Source organism: Mustela nivalis (genome assembly GCF_964662115.1).
Source record: "Mustela nivalis genome assembly, chromosome: 19".
NCBI classification, from domain to species: domain Eukaryota; kingdom Metazoa; phylum Chordata; class Mammalia; order Carnivora; family Mustelidae; genus Mustela; species Mustela nivalis.
Window position 1 is genome coordinate 10,482,376 of NC_139038.1, and position 19,019 is coordinate 10,501,394.

Consider the following 19,019-nt stretch of genomic DNA (forward strand, 5'->3'; position numbering starts at 1 on the left):
ATTTGACAGAGAGAGATCACCAGTAGGCAGAGGCAGGCAGAGAGAGAGAGGGAAGCAGGCTCCCCACAGAGCAGGGAGCCTGATGCGGGACTCGATCCCAGGACCCTGAGATCATGACCTGAGCCAAAGGCAGAGGCTTTAACCCACTGAACCACCCAGGCGCCCCAGGTTTTTGAGTTCCAGTTAGTTGACATAGATCATGTTAAGCCAATATGTTATATTGGCTTCATAATTTTCACCTTCTTGATAAGCACCTTTTAATAAATGCATTGACTTTTTCTATTTCTTTTCCGTGACTTATCTGTTTGCCTGTTTTTCTGTTCCAGGCGAACTGTAAAGCTCTTTGGGAGAACGGTTTGTCAGTTGCTAGCAACGCTTTGTTTATTTATTTTTTTAAGATTTCTTTATTTCTCGTGCGAGCAAGGGGAGGGACCGAGCGAGAAGGAGGAAACAATCTTAGGCAGGCCCCACACCCGGCTCAGAGCCCAGCCCGGGGGTCCCATCTCAGGACCCCGAGGACATGACCCAGGCCGAAATCAGTCAGATGCTCAACCCACTGAGACATCCAGACGCCCCTCAGATTTTATTTTTAAGACATCTCTATGCCCAGAGGTGCCTGGATGGCTCAGTGGGTTGAGCCTTTGCCTTGAGCTCAGGTCTTAACCTCAGGGTCCTGGGATCAAGCCCTGCATCCGGGCTCTCTACTCAGTTCCCGCAGCCCACCTGACTCTCTCTGCCTACTTGTGATCTGTCTCTCTGTCAAATAAATAAGTAAAATCTTTAAAAAAAAAAAAAAAAAAAAAAAGACATCTCTATACCCAACATGGGGCTCGAACTCAAACCCTGAGATCAAGCATCGCAGTCCCACTGACTGAGCGAGCCAGGCGCCCCTGGAGTAAACCATCCTATCTGACGTCTTGCTGCGTCAGGGGTGGTTCAGCTTCGGCTGGGGGCAGGACACAAGTGTGGGCTCAGGAAGCAGCGGTCAGGGGTTCTCCAGCCTGGCTGCATAGAATCACCCAGAGCAGAGCGTGGGACACAGATGCTGAGGCTGGGGGAGGGGAGGGACCACAAAGGTTCCGACGTCATAGGTCTGGGGGCCTGGACACAAAGCAGGAACGACCCTCTGTCCTAAGACCCCAATAAAGGGATAAACGCAGGGGTGGGGTGTGGGGATTCTCCCTGCAGACCTGTGCTGGCCCAGGCCCTTTAGGATGCTCTGTGGGACTTTTTCTTTCTTTTGCTTCCTCTCGGGTTCTCTGTGTCATAGAGCATTTGGACAGCTAAATCCGGGAGCCCACTTTAAGCTAAGAAGCCTTACAACAGAGAAAAACTACATGTCCACCCAGGATCAATTAGGGGTTGACTGGCTGCCTTTTTAAAAACCTCACCTAGGGGCCCCTGGGTGGCTCAGTGGGTTAAGCTGCTGCCTTAGGCTCAGGTCATGATCTCAGGGTCCTGGGATCAGCCCTGCGGCAGGCTCCTTGCTCAGCAGGGAGCCTGATTCTCTCTCTGCCTGCCTGTGCTCACTGTCAAAAAAATAAATAAATAAAATCTTTGGCAGGGGGAGGGGGGGACCTCACCTAGGTGGTTTGAGGATTCTTTCTGTACCAGTCCCCCCAGGACATTCTTCTCCGGGTGACGTCACACCCACCATCTCTGCAGCACCGCCACTGCAAATGGGGTGCTTCTCTTGCGTCCAACTTGGGGGTGTATTTTTTTTCCCCTGAATCCCAGAGATAGCCAAGCATGGGTGTGTCCCTATCTGAAGAAGGCATCTGGAAGGGAAGCCTGAGCTTGCCCACTTGCACACCGCATTCTTCTGGAAGCCCCGAGGGCATCAGTTCCAAGAAGGTGCGGCTCCCACATTGAAATGTTTGCCCCACACCGCAGGTGCTGGGGTGCAGGGTATAACTTTGGAAATCCTCGATAACCTCAAAGATTCCACCAGAACTATGGCTTATTCTGCCCCAGGGAGCGTCCTTGGTGTGGGGAAGTAGTACACAGGCTGCGGGGTGGGGCAGGGGGACAAGAAAAAGAGACAGATGCCCAGATGCCCAGATGCCCAGAGACACAGGTGGCAGTCGGGCCATGCCCCATCCACGCCCCCGTTCATTTATTCAACAAGTATTTTGTGAACGGGACCAAAGTCAGGGCCCTGTCGGCATTTGGGATACAGACGAGGAAGGGCTTCTGCTCCCCAGGGCACATGCCGTGGGAGGACCAGACCGGCTCTGAACCCAGACGTTGAGGACAAACATCAGGAACAGTTTCTTGGAGGACAGGATGCCCAGGCCAGGCCCTGAGAAGGGAGCAGGCGTTACTCTCCTGGGAGAGCCCCAGGGGTACTGCTGGCCCCAGGTTCCAGAAAAGGGTGTAGTCCACGCAACCATGGGGAGGGGGTCTCCAAGACAAGTCAAAGCTCAAAGATGTAAGTTCACCGCAGGAGCAGCAGCGAGTGAAGCAAAGGTACAGCCTTGAGGACCGCCAGAGCTCCGCAGAGCTGAGACAAAGGATGTCCAGGTGCAGGGAGGACAGGTGAGGGGCTGGAGCCGGGGCTAGGCACCCCTGCAAGTGTCAGAAAGCCAGTCCGAGTCCCCAACTCAGAAAGGCGGGATGAAGGAACGCTGTTGATCAGGGGGATGGCTTGGGCTGGGGGGGGGGGGCACCAGAAGGTTCAGCCACACCCCGTCTCGCTTGGAGGGTACTGGAGTCCCAAACCGGGTCTCCAAGCCGGGGTGCAGCCAGCACATGCCCCCCGTGCCCGACCGACGGAGGAGCTGGAGGTGGGCGGGTCCCCACTGCGCGGCGCCCCGAGGTCCCCGCTCCGGGCAGCCCCAGCTCCAATACCACCTCTCCCCCACCGCCCACAAATATTTACATCCTGTTTATGCCGAGGCCTCCCCGGGCCTCCAATTTTCATGAATAAAATATGAGCTTCTAGGCCGAGCCCAGGAGGGAAGAAACCCCCGCCTGCTGGAGGAGACCAGAGGCAATTTAGTGCTTCGGTTGCTGTCGCCTCCCGCGTGGTATTTGGAGGAAGTTGGAATTGGCCCATCAAGGTGACCCAGGCGGGAGACCGGGCATTTTCTAGACCTTCCCGGGGTTCTAGGAACTGAACCAGGGGCAGTGCACATCCCCTGAACTTGACTCATGGGGCTGTTTCCTGAGACACCCAGACTGTCACTCTGCTATCCTTCCAAAATGTCGTTCAAGTCCAAGGTTGTCATTGACAGAGGCTGACTTTAGAGATAATCTGGCCCAATGCGCTCCTTAAAAAAATTTTTTTTAAATTTTTATTTATTAATTAGAGTGAGAGAGAGAACATAAGCAGGAGGGGCAGAGGGAGAGGGAGACACCCCACCCCACCCCCCCCAACAGGGAACCCAACCAGGGGCTTGATCCCAGCACCCTGGGATCCTGACCTGAGCAGAAGGCAGATGCTTAACTGACTGAGCCACCTTTTAAGGAAGAGGAAACTCGGGCTCAGAGGGGCAAGGGGCTTGTCTGGGACCACTCGGGCTAATCAGTGATAAGCTGTCAGGGTTCCCTGTCGCCAGGGTCCAATACTGGAAAATACTGGAATTCATAGACAGCATTTTACAGAATGGTTTTGGATTGTCAGAAAATTAAGCAGATCGCACAGGGGTAGAACAGGTCCCACAGACCCCCCCTCTCCTGGCACACAGTTTCCCCCATTAGTAATATCTCAGGTGAATATGGAACGTCTATTACAATTTTTTTTTTTTTTTTAAAGAAATGCTTGGGTTTAGGGACGTCTGAGTGGCTCAGTGGGTTAAGCCGCTGCCTTTGGCTCAGGTCATGATCTCAGGGTCCTGGGATTGAGTCCTACATCAGGCTCCTTGCTCGGCCGGGAGCCTGCTTCTCTCTCCGCTTCTGCCTGCCTCTCTGCCTGCTTGTGCGCTCTCTCTCTCTCTCGCTCTCTCTCTCTGTATACTCTCAGTATACTGAACCAGCATCAGTACATTCGTATTGACTGAGATCCATCGTTTGCATTAAGGTTCCCCCTTTACCTTCAGTTTTATGGGTCTTGAGACGCGCATAATGTCGCATAACCCCCCATTTCAGTATCATCCAGAATAGCTTCCCCTCCCTAAAAATCACCTGCTCTCCTGTGCATGCCTCCCACCTCCTCCTCCCTACGCAGCCACAGCAACCACTAATCTCTGTTCTCCACGGTCTTGCCTCTGCCGGGATGTCATACAGTTTGAATCAAAGGGCACGTGGCCTTTTCAGACCGGCTTCTTGCACTTAGCAAAATGCGTTACAGATTTTTTTCAAGAACCCCAAGAAACTCCCATCAGGAGTGATGGAGACCCTAGCGGTGGGTCCTTTGTCCAATCACGCTCCTTCCAAAGGTGTGGAAATTACGGGTAAACAATGAAGATTTCTTTCATAATTATCATTAGAGGATTCAGATCTGCTCGGCATTGCTTCTTGGAAACTCCGAGACTTTTTTTTCCCTTAGTCCTTCTGACACCTTCTCTTCAAACAATTTCTCCACCAATTATTTCCCCCTGAACATTCGCTTCTCCCTCGGTCTTATTCTCTCTTCTTACCTCTCTGTTCAACCTTGATGGGAGAGAAAGTTGGAGCAGGTGGCAGGGAACCCCTGACCCATTCTCACTGGGGATGAGCTGAGTGGCCCTGGGAGGAGAGGAATTCTGTTTCTTTGGACACTGAGTGTTTCTTCTCTGCTGGATGTGTGCTAGAAGCCACTTCTGGGGGCGCCTGGGTGGCTCAGTCCTTAAGCGTCTGCCTTCGGCTCAGGTCATGATCCTGGGGTCCTGGGATTGAGTCCCGAATCCGGCTACCTGCTCAGTGGGCAGTCTGCTTTTCCCACTCCCCTGGCTTGTGTTCTCTCTCTCTCTCTTTTTTTTTTTTTAAAGATTGTATTTAAATAAAATCTTTAAAAAAAAATTTATGTATTGATTTGACAGATAGAGATCACAAATAGGCAGAGAGGCAGAGAGAGAGGAGGAAGCAGACTCCCTGCCGATCAGAGAGCCCGATGCGGGGCTCGATCCCAGGACTCTGGGATCATGACGTGAGCCGAAGGCAGAGGCTTAACCCACTGAGCCACCCAGGTGCCCGTATGTTCTCTCTGTTGCTGTCACTCTCTCTCTGTCAAATAAGTAAATAAAATATTTTTTTTAAAAAAAGAAGCCATGGGGCGCCTGGGTGGCTCAGTGGGTTAAGCCTCTGCCTTTGCTCAGGTCATGATCTCAGGGTCCTGGGATCGAGCTCCGTATCGGGCTCTCTGCTCAGTAGGGAGCCTGCTTCTCCCTCTCTCTCTGCCTCTCTGCCTACTTGTGATCTCTGTCTGTCAAATAAATAAATAAAATATTTTAAAAAATTAAAAAATAAAAAAAGAAGCCATTTCCTGTGATATTTTATTTCATCTCTACATGTCATTAGCGAAGAAATCCTTATTCCTGTGTTTGTTACGCAAGAGCAGCGCATGGAGGCCATGAACCGTGTGTCCAAAGCCAGGCAGCCAGCAAGTAAGTGCTGGGGGCGGGTGGGGGATTTGAACCCGGCTCACCAGGCCAGACCAGAGCTCTAAAATTCGACTTCTTCCCTGAGCAGACCTTCATTTTCATTTTGATCCTAATTTTTAAAAAATGTCCCACATTCCCCTGGTTTTCACCGTGGCGTAACAGTGTCAGTAACCTGAAGAAATACTTTTTATGGGAAAGAAAGTTCTGGTTTAGGAACTGCTGACCTAAAACCAAACAGGAAGTCGAGAACTCCAGGCTTAAATGGACCATCTGGGAATCTACTAGAATCAGTCCTGCCAGGGGCCTGGCAGTTTGCTCCGGCCAGCCAGGGCTCAGGGGAGGGAGGAGGAGAGGCCAAGGCTACCCATATCCACCCCCCGCCCCGCCCACCTGCCACCCCAGCGGCTGGAAGTTGGGGGCTGGTGGCAGGGTCAGGGAGTGACATTAGGACTGGAGCACAGGGCACAGGAGAGAGACAAGCCGGGACAAGCAGGAGCTGAGGACCCAGCCACGGTGCTAATGAGGACCAGGGCTCCAGGTGGGGGCTGACATCAGGCCCGGGGGGTGAGTGAATCACCCTGGGGGTGTTTGGACGGCCTGCCTGGCTGGGGCTGGCAAGCGTTTCTGGTGCACGGGAATGTTCCGTCTCAGGGAGCCCTGCCCCTGGGTTCCCGGCCTCTGGCGTACACCCCGGGTGAACCCCCACTCAGAGAGCGCCAGAGAGCGTAGTCGCTGTCTTACAGAGCACTCCCAGCGTGCCAGGTGCCCTGTGAACTCCGGAGAAAATGCTGTCTCATTTCACTCCCCCAGAGAGGGAAACTGAGGCACGGAGCCGTGCACGACATCGTGCAAGGTTGCAAAGACGGTGGCAGCACCGGGATTCTACAGAGGCTGAGCCCCAGAGGCTACAGGACCGACTCACCCTACTGACCTTTATCGTTAGAAAGACGCCCCCTCCAGGGTCCCAGACACCCTGGGACTTGGGTCGGAGGTGTCATCTCATCCCCTCCCCTGAGGCAAAAGTGGGGGAGCAGGAGTGAGGGTTCTCCGATGTCTGGGGCCTCTATCTGGCTGGGCTGTAGGAAGGAGTACTCTGGAGAAATTTGGGAGGGGGCGTCCTGGGGAAACAGGGTTCACGGGTTCTTCCCCAGCCCTGGCTCCCTGGGCCGCAGCTTCAAGGATGAAAAGCTGAGGGGCCCCAGTGGGCAGGTGTCCCCTTCAGCCACCCCTGACCCCCACCCCCTCGGCAAGCAGCATGCAGAGGGTGGGAAGACAAACAGCCGAACCCACATTATTTTTTTTTTAAGATTTTATTTATTTGAGAGAGCGAGAGAGCGAGAACACAAGCAGGGGGAGTGGGGGAGGGGAAGCAGGCTCCCCGCTGAGCAGGGAGCCCGATGCAGGGCTCGATCCCAGGACCCTGGGATCAGGACCTGAGCTGAAGACAGACGCTTAATGACTGAGCCACCCAGGCGCCTCCCAAACCCACATTTTAACACACAACTGGAGTATGACCAGGTGGCAGGAGGGTTTAGGCTGAGCTGGCTTCTCCCGTCAAGCAAGGCTAAGATCAGTTCCGCAGCCAGCCCTGCCCTGACACGCGGCCCACGTCCGAGGAGCCCACCCAGATGGGGGAGGGGGGGCTTCCCTTTTACTAACCTCCCCCTTACTCCCTGGCAACTCTTTTTTTTTTTTTTTAAGTTTATTTATTTATGTACATTTTTAGTAATCCTACACCCCATGTAGGGCTCGAACTCACGACCCCGACAGCCAGAGTCTCAGGACTGAGCCAGCCCGGCGCCCCCAGGCGACTCTCCACCTTGGTTTCTAGCCTCTCAAGACCCTCAGAAGATGAACTCTAGTCCTCAATTTCATAAAATAAGGAAATCGGGTCAAAATATTCCGAGGTGTGGAGCGTTGCCGAAGAGTGTGATTTTTGTGTTATTTATACATTTGTCCTTTAAGAGCGAGTAACGCGAGCTTTCCAAATTTATTTTTCCTGGAAGCATGAATTAAAAATAAATCTAGGGGCACCTGGCTGGCTCAGCTGGTAGAACGCGCTACTCTGGATCTCAGGGTCGTGAGTTTGAGCCCCACCTTGGGCATAGAGATTTCTTTAAAAAAATGTATATACTAGAGGCGCCTGGGTGGCTCAGTCGTTAAACGTCTGCCTTCTGCTCGGGTCATGATCCCGGGGTCCTGGGATCGAGCCCTGCATCGGGCTCCCCACTCAGCGGGAAGCCTGCTTCTCCTTCTCCTACCCCCCCTTTAATTCCATCTCTCTCTGTCAAATAAATAAATAAAATCTCTCTCTTTTTTTTTTAAAGATTTTATTCATTTATTTGACAGAGATCACAAGCAGGCAGAGAGAGAGAGGAGGAAGCAGGCTCCCTGCTGAGCAGAGAGCCCGATCCGGGGCTTGATCCCAGGACCCTGAGATCATGACCTGAGCCCAAGGCAGAGGCTTAACCCACTGAGCTACCCAGGCGCCCCAACCTAATTTATTAAAAAAAAAAAAAATGCAGCCCATGATGAGGGGGTCCTGGAGCCTGGCCTGACACTGGGTAGCCGCCAGCTTTGCCAGGCGACCGTGAGCAGAGTCTGTGGGTCTCATTGCTTTCTCTTTACCTGTCTTCATCTGTCTGGGATTCGTTACTGTTGCAACAAAGGTTCATTCGTTCGTCATTCATTCATTCATTTATTTGAAGTTTTATTTATTTAGGTAATCTCTACACCCAACGTGGGGCTTGAACTTGTGACCCCAAGATCCAGAGTCACACGCACACTCATCCGACGGAGGGAGCCAGGCACCCCAAGATTTGATTATTTAAACACTGAACATTATGCATTTATTTTGTTCAGTTTTAAAAATATGTAACATTCAAATATACGTAAGTAACATTAATCTCCATGGCAATTCGTTTTCTTTAAGAAACGTTCTGTAACGGACTACATACCTGGGTTCTTTTTTTTTTTTTTTTTTTTTTTAAAGATTTTATTTATTTATTTGACAGAGAGAGATCACAAGTAGGCAGAGAGGCAGGCAGAGAGAGAGGAGGAAGCAGGCTCCCTGCTGAGCAGAGAGCCCGATGCGGGACTCGATCCCAGGACCCTGAGATCATGACCTGAGCCGAAGGCAGCGGCTTAACCCACTGAGCCACCCAGGCGCCCCCATACCTGGGTTCTTTTAAACAAAGAGCCACATGGCTAAAACGTAAACTGAACATCTCTGATTTAAACCGTGAAGAAAATTATGATGAACATGACTGTGGTCCTATTAAAAACTTGTGTCCAGGGCCTGCTTCCTCCTCTCTCTGCCTGCCTCTCTGCCTACTTGTGATCTCTCTTTCTCTGTCAAATAAATAAATAAGATGTTAATAAATAAATAAATATATAATCTTTTGAAAAAACCCTGAAAACATTTTACCCCCCATACACTTCCCTCCATCTTAGGAATGACGATGGTGAAGCAGGAAACCTGCCCCAAGTCACACAGGAGGTGGGGGTAGAGCCCAGGATTCTACCTGCACACCTGCCCTGATCCAAAGACCCCCACCTCATCCCCAGGCTGAAGGAGGGACCCCCCCACACACACCCTGATCTAGAAGCTCCACTGTGACTCGTCTCAAAAGTTTCCAGGAGGTTCTGGGTGAAGACCAGGGTCTATGGGCTGACCCCAGCCCCAGGGTGCAAAGGCCAGAGGGCAAATCAGACTCCAGCCTGAATGTCCCTTACCTGTGGGGAGCTGTCAGGCACCACAGTGGGGAGAGGCCGGCCCTCTTCTCTGGGCCTCAGGCAGAGACCCCGGTGGCCCCGAAGGCTGGTTACAGGCTGGGGGTGGGCCCTGGTAGATAACCTCCTCCAGACCTGTGGCAGCCCCTCTGACTTGCTTCGGGGCCTCTGGAAATTTCAGTTCAGTGTTGGTTGGCCTGAGGGGAGGGGGAGGGGCAGAGGGGCAGAGGTGTGTGCAGGGGAGCTGTGGGTCCGCATCTCCCCCCCACTAAGCCCCACCCTGGGTAAAGCCCCCTCGGCTACTCAGGGCACCAGCCCCGAGACCCCACGGAGCTCGACTGAAAGAGGAGACGGGACGCAGTGCCGGGGAAACTGAGTCAGGGGCCGTTTCCTGTCTCGCATGGAGCCCCATGGGGGTTACTACGCAGACGCTTCCAGCTCTCCAGGCTGGGGGAGAGAGGAAGCTGATGACATTCACAGACACACTCGCTCCTGCCAGAGACAAGAACGCTGGTTCGGGCCCCTTCCCCGCTCCCTTGCCACATCCTTGGTGGGTGCTGACCGCTTCAGCCCATCTCTGCTCCTGCCCCTCCTCGCCCGGCGACATGAAACAGCGGTGACGACGCCCCTCCTGGCCCCTGTGCCCCCTTACTTAGCGCCATGGTCACCCAGGCCATGTCTCCAGCTCCCCAGCGAAGCGGTCACGGCTTCGGTCCGAGTCTGTCTGTCCAGGGTCGTTCCCATTTTGCAGACCAGGAGACTGAGGCTGGGCCTTGCGTCTCTCATCCAGGGTCACACTGCTGCTGGGCTGCCGGCAGGACAGGGTCCCTCGGGTCCGGCAGATCTCCCAGGCCTGCGCCTCCGTCCTCTGCCGCACACCCCGCCCCAGGGCTGCGTCTCAAAGTCAAGGGTGTCCTGGGGATACCGGGTCAGGAGCTCTCCACCCTGATCACCCTGGTCGCGACCCCCCCACGGAAGCATCCGTGTTTGGGGCACCAGGTTTCCTTGGGCCCAGGATGGTCACGGCCATCCTGGGAGCCGAGGTATGGGGGAGCCCAAAGTGGGGGGGGGTTCCCCGTCCTCGAGGATGTGATTTCTCAGCCCAGTCCCGGCCAGGGGTTGAAGCCCTGGGACACTGAGCGGCCACGGCTCTCTGTCCACCCCACCACGGCCCCACCCTTTTATCCCTGAGCGCGCTCTTCTCCTGCCTGTCCACCTGTCACTCTGCTGGCCCCACATGGCCTAGGGAGCCAGGCTTCTGGTCTAAACTTCAGGTCCCTCCCCTGCTTAGAACGCTGCAGGGCTCCCTGTCAGCCTGAGCTAAAAGCCCACCTCGGGGCGCCTGGGTCGCTCCGTAGGTTAAGCTCAGTGGGTTAAGACTGGATTCAGCTCAGTCATGATCCCAGGGTCTTGGGATAGAGCCCTGCTTCAGGATCCCTGCTCAGTGGGGAGCCTGCTTCTCCCTCTGCCCCTCCCAATCGCTTCCCTACCCCCATCGAATCAATGAATAGAATCTTAGAAAAGAAAGAAAAAGAAGAAATTCACTCTGCAGCCCTGCCCTGTGAGGGCAGGCCCAGCCACCCCTCTGCCCTCATCTAAGTAAGCTGTGGGTCTGCATGTTCCTGCTCCCTGTGCACCAGATTCCTCCCAATGAGCCCCTCTGGCTGCCTCCCCTCTGCCTGCCACGCACTAACCCTTTAAGACATATCGGGCTGTCACCTCCTCCAGAAAGCCACCACGGAGCATTAGATGTACCCCCAAACCACCCTGCCCCTACCTCCACCAGAGCCCCTCTTGCTTTATACAGTAGAAGCCTGTGTGTGCACCTGCTGAGCAATCCCGTAGCCACACGCTGGGCAGAGAGGGGGCTGGAGGCTTTAAAGCAGTAAAAGGGGCTTTGTGGCTGGGACAACAGTGGTTTGAATATGAGCTCTCGCTTTTGTATATTACGCACACATGGACCCCATCCGTGGGATGCAGGGCTGGCTAATGAAAGATGAAGTTGTAGAGAAAGAGGCCACTGTTTTTAAGAGGTCTGGGAGCTCTCCTGATGCCGCTTGGCCTCATGGCACTTTATCCTTGCTGCCCAAAAGCGACAGGAGTTGGACGAATGACCTCCTCCCTTCTCCCCAAACATCTGGCTCAAAGGCCCTGGGGGCGTAATGATATCCAAGGCTCCGAGGGCCCCAGAAGGCAGTGGGGAGTCGAAGGACGCGTGAGCTGGTCCAAGAAAAGCCAGACTGGGCAGCGTCACTCAGTTAGGAAACCAACACCTCTGAGGACACCAGGATCGGGGGCCGAGAAAGTCACCGCCCTGGGTCTCGAAGCCAGAGCGAGCCTCCGAAGGACACTGGTCCCAAATGTTCCAGCAACAGCTGCCAACTTTGGCCGAGCGTTCTCCATCCGCGGCGAAGTGAGCAACACAAGAACTTTCCAGAAAGCTGGATGGGCTTCACTGAAAGGGCCGTCCTTGATTCCAAAGGATGCCCTCACCTATTCCTGGTGCCCAAACACCCCTTCTTGTAGGAAACGGTGCGGGCGCCCTGTTTTTCCAGCAGTGACTTTTCCTGGTAAAGTAACAGATGAGGAAACTTTCTGCCGGTCTCCACGGCAGAGCCTGGGAAGGGGGGTGATGGGTGTGCCTTCTCTGAAGGACTCCAAGGACCCAGAGAGGTCCCCGAGGCACCCAGGAGGACGTAGGCAGCCCCGGGGAAGCAAAGGCCGGTGGGCAGTGTCCCAGGGAGAAAGATGCTGGCGTCTTCCCGGGCGAGAGGCTGGCGGACACACAGGATAAACACACTCCCCGGGGCGTGTCTCCACTCGGGGCCCAGTGATGCAATGCACAGATGTGCACACTTGGGGACAGGACGAGAGGAATGAGGACTAGCAGCTGTGATGGCTGGAAACCAGGGGACTGGCGCGGGGGGAGCAGTGGGACCTGCCGCCAGCACCTTCTAGAGACTTCCCTTGGCAAGAGGAGACCAGGTACTTGGCCCAGGTCCGGACTCAAGGAGGAATTAACGCCAGGAAGCAGGGGTGGTGCATGAGGACCTAAGGCCTCATCCCAGAGAGGGGCATCTCCACTTTGGCAAGAACCATCCCGGCAGCAAAGCCCTTAGACAGGAACCCCAGCTGCCCCCTCACAGTCTCTATGTGGCCTGAGGGGCGGGAAGTGGAGGCACTAGCACAAGGACGGACTCCGGCCCCTGGGGCTTGGTGGGGAGGCTGGGTTCCCCATCCCCTACCTGCCCTGTGAACCGGTAACCGGGGCCAGAAGCAGAGGATCTTCTTCCCGGGGCCGCCTGAGGATCCCGTGAGTTTACAGACTCTCGGTGGCTTAGAACCGCAGTAAAGAACACACACTGCACACAGAAGGCGCTCAAAAGGTGCACGTGGGACCTGGCACATTGCACACACGGCTCCTCTCAGCGTGCCTGTTGGCCAGGGAGGGACGGAGCGGGTTTCCCAACGTTTCCTGCTCTGAGTCACAAAGCCCGAAGGCAGCAGAGTTCAGATGAGAGTTCAAGTCGGCTTCTCCCTACTCCCCCTCCGCCCAGCACCTTGCCCACAGGAGCTGCGACCCTGGGCCTGTCCCTTAACCTCTCTGTGATCCGTTTCCTCCTCTCTGAAACACAGGGCCAGACCACATATGAAAAAGAACGGAGTTGGGGGGCGCCTGGGTGGTTCAGTCGGTTAAGCATCTGCCTTTGGCTCAGGTCATGATCCCAGGGTCCTGGGATCCAGCCTCACATGGGCTCCCTGTTCCTTCTCCTACTCCCCCTGCTTATGTTCCTTCTCTCTCTGACAAATAAATGAAATCTTAAAAAAAAAGAAGGGACCCACAGTCTGCAGCCTGTCCTCCAGGAGAACAAATGATGACCCCCATAGCCATCGGCCCCAGGCGGCCAGGACTCCATCGGTAACTGCCCGCTTCCCAAACTTTTGCCTTTACTCTCAACTCAGGACCGACAAGAAAATAACTGAGTATGTTCCCTGGCCCATCACAGAGGCGACGTACACCCTGATTTTAGTTATCCTGCCTCCGGCTTCCCTGTGCCAACAGCCTCCCATCCAGACCTACCCAGCCCTTCCCTTTTGCCCACTCGGAGGCTCCCCGCTCCCTGGCCAGCTTGGAGCCTGCGAAACACAAGCCATGTGGCTGACCCCCTCCCTCCACAGCCCGCCGGCTCTGGATAAACCCTCTCTGCTTCTCATCTAAGGGGTCTTCATTTATCTCTGCAACCCATACACAGTCCATAGCTTGAAACCTGCCCTCTAACAAGCCCTCGGCAATGCCAGCCTTCAGTTCACTTGGTCAGCCTCAGCTCGCCATCTGTCCTTAGGAAATTGGGGAGCTACGCGGACAAAGTCCCCAGGACCTTGAAAACCCCCCACGGAGGGAACCAGTAGCAGAGACCTTCCTTCAGTGCTGGGACTCCTGACGCTGTGGGGTGTTATCAGCCCCAGGGCGGGGAGGTGGGTGGTGGGTGGTGGAGGGGGGTGCCACGATCTGATCCTCTGATCTGATCTGATCCCATCTGATCCTGGAGGGCAGGCAAAGTCCAAGTGTTTGCAAGGAAGGGTGTGGCCGTGAGAGGGACGGCCTCTCCTGATATCTCCATGGTGATGTCACTCCCAGCCCCAGCCCGCGGCTACATCCAAACAATCATTTTTTTGTGTGTGTTTTGAACAGAAACACAACATCTGAACAATCCTCTTAACAGAAGGTGGAGGGGGTTGGGTTGGGTTAAACACCCTTCTGTGAGTCAAGTAACAGGTACCTTGATCCGTTGATTGTGGAAAGATGCAGAGAAGGGGAGAGAAAAATCGCCAGGATTCCCTCTACCCAAAGCCGCCCACCGTTACCAGGCCCACCCCCACCCCGTCGTTTCAAAGGTTGGGAATCTACTATATCCACAGTTTTTATCTTGTGCATTTTATTTTATTTTTATTTATTTATTTGACAGAGAGAAAGATCACAAGTAGGCAGAGAGGCAGGCAGAGAAAGAGGGGGAAGCAGGCTCCCTGCTGAGCAGAGAGCCCGATGCGGGACTCGATCCCAGGACCCTGAGATCATGACCTGAGCCGAAGGCAGAGGCTTTAACCCACTGAGCCACCCAGGCGCCCCTATCTTGTGCATTTTAAAAATTGAAGTATAATTAACATGACAGTGTTCTATGTTAGTTTCAGGTATCTGTGATGGGGATTTTTGTTTTTGTTTTTTTTTTTAAGATTTTATTGTTTTATTTGACAGAGACACAGTGAGAGGGAACACAAGCAGGAGGAGTGGGAGAGGGAGAAGCAGACTCCCTGATGAGCAGGGAGCCTGAAGCGGGGCTCCATCCCAGGACCCCAGGATCATGACCCACACCGAAGGCAGAGGCTTAACCCAGTGAGCCTCCCGGGTGCCCCTGTCTTCCCATGTTATTACAGATTTCTCGTAAAAAGTAATTCAAAGTTTACAAAATATTCCTTCACTCCAATGTCCTGTTGGTCCTAAAAAATAAAAAAGACCACAGTAAAAAGTAAACCAGAGAGGCAGCCCCCAGGCCTCACCTGTGGTTGTCACCTCCCCAGGCCTCCATGAGCTCTGCCCAGCCCTGGGGTGACTCTCAACACGCTTTTTCCATGGAAAGCGCGCCCCCCCCCTTTCCTAAGGGGCTGCCAGTCAGGGCCCGTGTCAGCAAGAAAATGTCCAGATCAGCACTTTTGGTGGAGACAAAAGCGCTGGGTAAGAGGGCAGCTGGGAGGGGTCTGCCCCCCTGGTCCTCCCCACTACCCGCCATCTGCCCCTCCCCAGGCCTGACATCCCGGAAGCAGAAAACCCCAATCCCAGCTCCCACAAGACAGAAACTCTTTTCTCACCTAGAAGGAGTCTGGCCGGGGTGAGATTCCCCTTTGAGGCTCCGCCCCACCGAGTCCAGGGAAGGGGGAAGCTAGGACCTGCCTGAGCTGAATAGTAGTTAGGGCTGTCAGTAAGGGAGGGCGCTGCTGGTGGAGGCGGTCAGGGGTGGGCGGAAGGCAGGAGGGGGCGTGGATGGAACCGGACAGGACCAGGTGAGCTCAGGTACATCACAGCCGGCCAGACCCTGCACCCTGGAAAAAACCCTCCTCTCTTATTTTTTTAATTATTATTTTTTGAGCCCTGCCTCTCTCTCTTTTTTTAAAAAGATTTTATTTCTTTATTTGATAGTGAAAGAGAGAGAGATCACAAGCAGGCAGAACAGTCACAGAGGGGGACGCAGGCTCCCCACTGAGCAGAGACCCCCCAATGCGGGACCCCGAGACCCTGACCTGACCCGAAACCAAGAATCTAACCCTCAACCCACTGAGCCACCCAGGTAGCCCTCTGAGCTGCTTCTGACTGGCTCTCATCCACTTTCCATCTTCAGAGCCCCTGTGGCCTTTGCAGGGCAGTGGCAGAACCTAGGAGGCCAGCAACCTGACAGAGCCCTGCCCTTCACTCGGTGTGTCCTCCGCTCCGATGGTTAGAGAAGACCCTGTCCGAAACCCCACGCTCACAGGAGGAGATCCAAGCTCCTAACACGTCCTCAGATGACCCGGCTCTTTTTGAAAGAAGTTCACATTTCTTTTTTTTTAAGAGTAAACTTTATGCCCAGTGTGAGGTTTGAACTCATGACCCCAAGATCAAGAGTCGATGCCTTATAGACTGCGCCGGCTAGGGGCCCCGACGTTCACGCGTGTGGAAGGCTAACCCCGTACTAAGTGCTGACTGCTCTTGTGCTTCACGTAGATTAAGATACTTGACCTTGACAACAACCCTAGGAGGTGGTCTGTCACCAGCTCCACTTTATAGATGGGGAAACTGAGGCCTAGAGAGAGGATTGCCCATCAGTGGGCAGGGGATGAAGCTGAATTCTCACCGTGGCACTGTGCCTTGTGTCTTATCTCTTAATTTCCAGACGCCCCTGGCCACCTGGCTACAATTTAACTTCTGGGTTCCTGAAGGTACGCTTTCCCACCTGGAACCCCATCCCTCCCAGGAGGTTGACTCCTCCTCCAGACAGCCCTTCTCTGGGCCCATTCTAGGACCTCCTCTCCCCTTGGTCTCCAGCTCTGGCTCCACCCACCAGCGGGGGACCTCCTCCTCAGGGCTGGCGGGGGGTCCAGCCTCCCTCCTCAGACTTTTTACCCCTTAGCAGAAGTGAACTGAAATAGTACCCCCAGTCCGTAGGTGGGGAATTCAAGACATGAACTCACTTCTCGAAGATTATGGGAACCAGAGCAATGTTGGGACAGTGGTGGGGACGAAGCCAGTTCCTTCACTCTGGTGTCATTGAGTGTCCGCCCCTGGCCAGGCACGGGACTGGGTGCCTTGCGGGCTGTGAACGAGACTGCCTGGGGCCTGTCCTCCTTGGTGTCACGGTCACCGCGCAGACCACAACCTCCCCCAGCACACCCTCATTCCCCTATTTGAAGGAAAGGGAGGTGAATTTGCACTGGGGGTGGAGAGGGCTGGCAGCTGTGAACTCCGCTGATATCACAGGAGGCCGATCCCGCTCAGGGGAGGAGGGCGCAGCCGTCATCCTGATCTTGGGATCTTGGGTACCACTTTTTCCAAAGACGAGTTGGGAACCTCATCACCCGTGCCATTTCCCCCCACCCGCTTTGGCCTCAGGACAGCCCGGAGAGGCCTGGAGGTCTCAGCTCGGCTGCACCATCTCCTCCCCATCCCTTCCTGTCCAGTCCGAACGTCACCTCCTCTGTGGAGCCTTCCCGGAAACTCCAGGAGCCGCCCCCAGCATCCCGAGTTTCCACCTCTCCCGGGGCTCTGGGGCATCCCCGTGCGCAGAGCGAGGCCGACGGAGGCTCTTTCCGCGCCTGTAGGTGACCCGCGGCGCGGCGGGGGTGGGGGTACCCCCGACGCCCCACGACTGACGGCGGCGGGCGCAGGAGGAGGGGAGGCCGCGTTTTCCGCCCGCCCGCCCACTTGCGGCGCGGCGCGGCGGCCCGAGAAACGCGAGGCCACGTGAGCGCGCGCCTGACCCCCGCCGCGCCAGGCCCCGCCCTCCCGCGCCCGCCCCAGCGCCGGCCCCTTTTGTTCCCTCCCGGAGCCGGGCCGCTCGCTCCGCTCCCGCTCGGCTCGGCTCGGCTCGGCTCGGCTCGGCCGCGGGGCGCGCAGGCGGCGGCCGGGGCTGCTCGGTCCGCGCCTCCCGCCTTCCCGCCGCCGCCCGGGCGCGAGGCCCGGGGCCCGGAGCGCGAGCGCGGAGCCCGGGCGCGGGGAGGGGCTGCGGCCGGCGGGCAGCGGCGCGCGGGGAGGGGCCGCAGCATCCTCTTCCCCCCGCGGCGCCCCGGCCGGGAGCGGAGGAGGCCGGGCCGCGAGGCGCCCGCCGTGCAGCCCGCCGCCGGAGGGGCGCAGGTAGGAGCCGCGGGGCTCGGGGGGGAGGTCCGGGGGAGGGGGCTCGCCGGGCAACAAAGGAGCGGGCGGTGCGGGAGGCGGCGGCGGCCCGGCGGGGGCGGCATTGTCGGGGCGTGGGGCGGGCGGGCGGGTCGGGGGCCGGCGGGTGGGCGTGAGCGGGAGGTGCTCCCCCGCACCCCCAACTTCCCGGTCGCCCGCCGGCGAGGAGGGGCGGCTGCCGGCGTTGGGGGGCTCCCTGGGTCGCGGGTGGGCGCGTGGAGGCAGCGCCGGCTCCCTCGGCGCCCGCACCCGCAGACCGGGTTCCGCACAGCTGCCGGGGGGCGGGGGGGGGGGGTGCCCGGCCCGGGCCTCAAGGGCAGCGCGGGGCGGCCGGACGCCGCAGGGCTCTCGGGGCTCCCGGACGGTGGGGGGCGGGGCGGGGGTGCCCCAGCCGGGTGGGCGCGGCCGCGCGGCCCCCTTGTCCAGATCTCCGGCTCTGGGGGAGCTCGGAGCCTCCGCCCCGCCGGCTGGGGTCGGCCGGCCCGTTGCCTTCGCAAAACTTGGTTGAAGTGCAGGGTGGAGGGGTGAGGGGGAGGCTGGGGCAGGGCGGCTTCCCGCAGGGGTGCCCCCCCAGGGCTGGCGCTGGGAGCTGGTGAGGCAGCAGATTTTCTGCCCTCCCCGTAGGGAGGGGCCTTCGCCGCCGAGATGCTTCGCCCTGGCCTCCAGGGCGCGCCCGTTTGGGCCCTTCAGGCGGGGGGCTGGGCGGGGCGGGTGCCCCCTGGGCGCTGTCACCAGGCCCCAGCCCCACTCCGGGCAGGATGGGCAGGGGGGCATCTTGGGGAGGGTCACACACCCAGCCGGCATCCGCCACCTTTGATACCCCGCCGCTCCCATGTGGGTGAGAAGTAGGAGTCCAGTTTGGGGGGGGGGGGTGTCCTCACCCCTGTAAGATACCCAAGGGAGGTTCATGGGGGTAGCACTGACCCAGGGCTGCAGGCAGCGGAGGGGAGTGCTGGGAAGGCCACGTGGGGCAAGACACCCCACCAGTTGTAATGTAAACAATGAGTCCTTCATTCATCAGGCTGCTGTCACCTGTCCCAGCACTGCCAGGGGCGGGCAGGTCCCTGGAACCAGCCTCGCTGCCCCAAAGGAGCACAGCCCGGCGGCACCGATGGCCCGCTGGGTGGGGGAGCTGGGAGGACACAGGAGGGACCCCTGGATGATGGGGTGGAGGAGGAAGCTGGTTAGAACCCTGAGCCACAGTTTGCTGCCAGGATGCCAAAGGGGGTTTCAGGCAGGCAAAGTCGCAGGGGCAGAGGCTTGGAGTCCCAAAAGGAGGCCTGGTGGCTGTTGGGTTGGAGGAGTGGCAAAGGACTTAGATGACTGGGGTGTGGGGTTTAAGGCAG

General features: G+C 56.8%; 1 protein-coding gene and 1 long non-coding RNA gene across 4 annotated transcripts in view; one reads left to right on the forward strand and one right to left on the reverse strand.

Moving 5' to 3' along the window:
* Positions 1-14,174: 14,174 nt before the first annotated feature.
* LOC309854592 lies at positions 14,175-17,234 on the reverse strand. The gene is made up of 4 exons (XR_014306307.1): positions 16,974-17,234; positions 15,592-15,843; positions 15,120-15,350; positions 14,175-14,750 (listed from the first exon to the last, which is right to left on the reverse strand). It is a non-coding gene; the product is annotated as an uncharacterized lncRNA (long non-coding RNA).
* CLIP2 (CAP-Gly domain containing linker protein 2) overlaps positions 17,007-19,019 on the forward strand; it is a 66,484-nt gene continuing 64,471 nt past the window's right edge. For 2 of the 3 annotated variants that reach the window (XM_082713901.1, XM_082713903.1), the window contains exon 1: positions 17,483-17,634. The gene's annotated coding sequence lies outside the window, so the exon portion shown is untranslated. Of the gene's footprint in view, positions 17,099-17,482; positions 17,635-19,019 lie in introns of those variants that run through there. The other variant, XM_082713902.1, reaches the window with a different exon arrangement.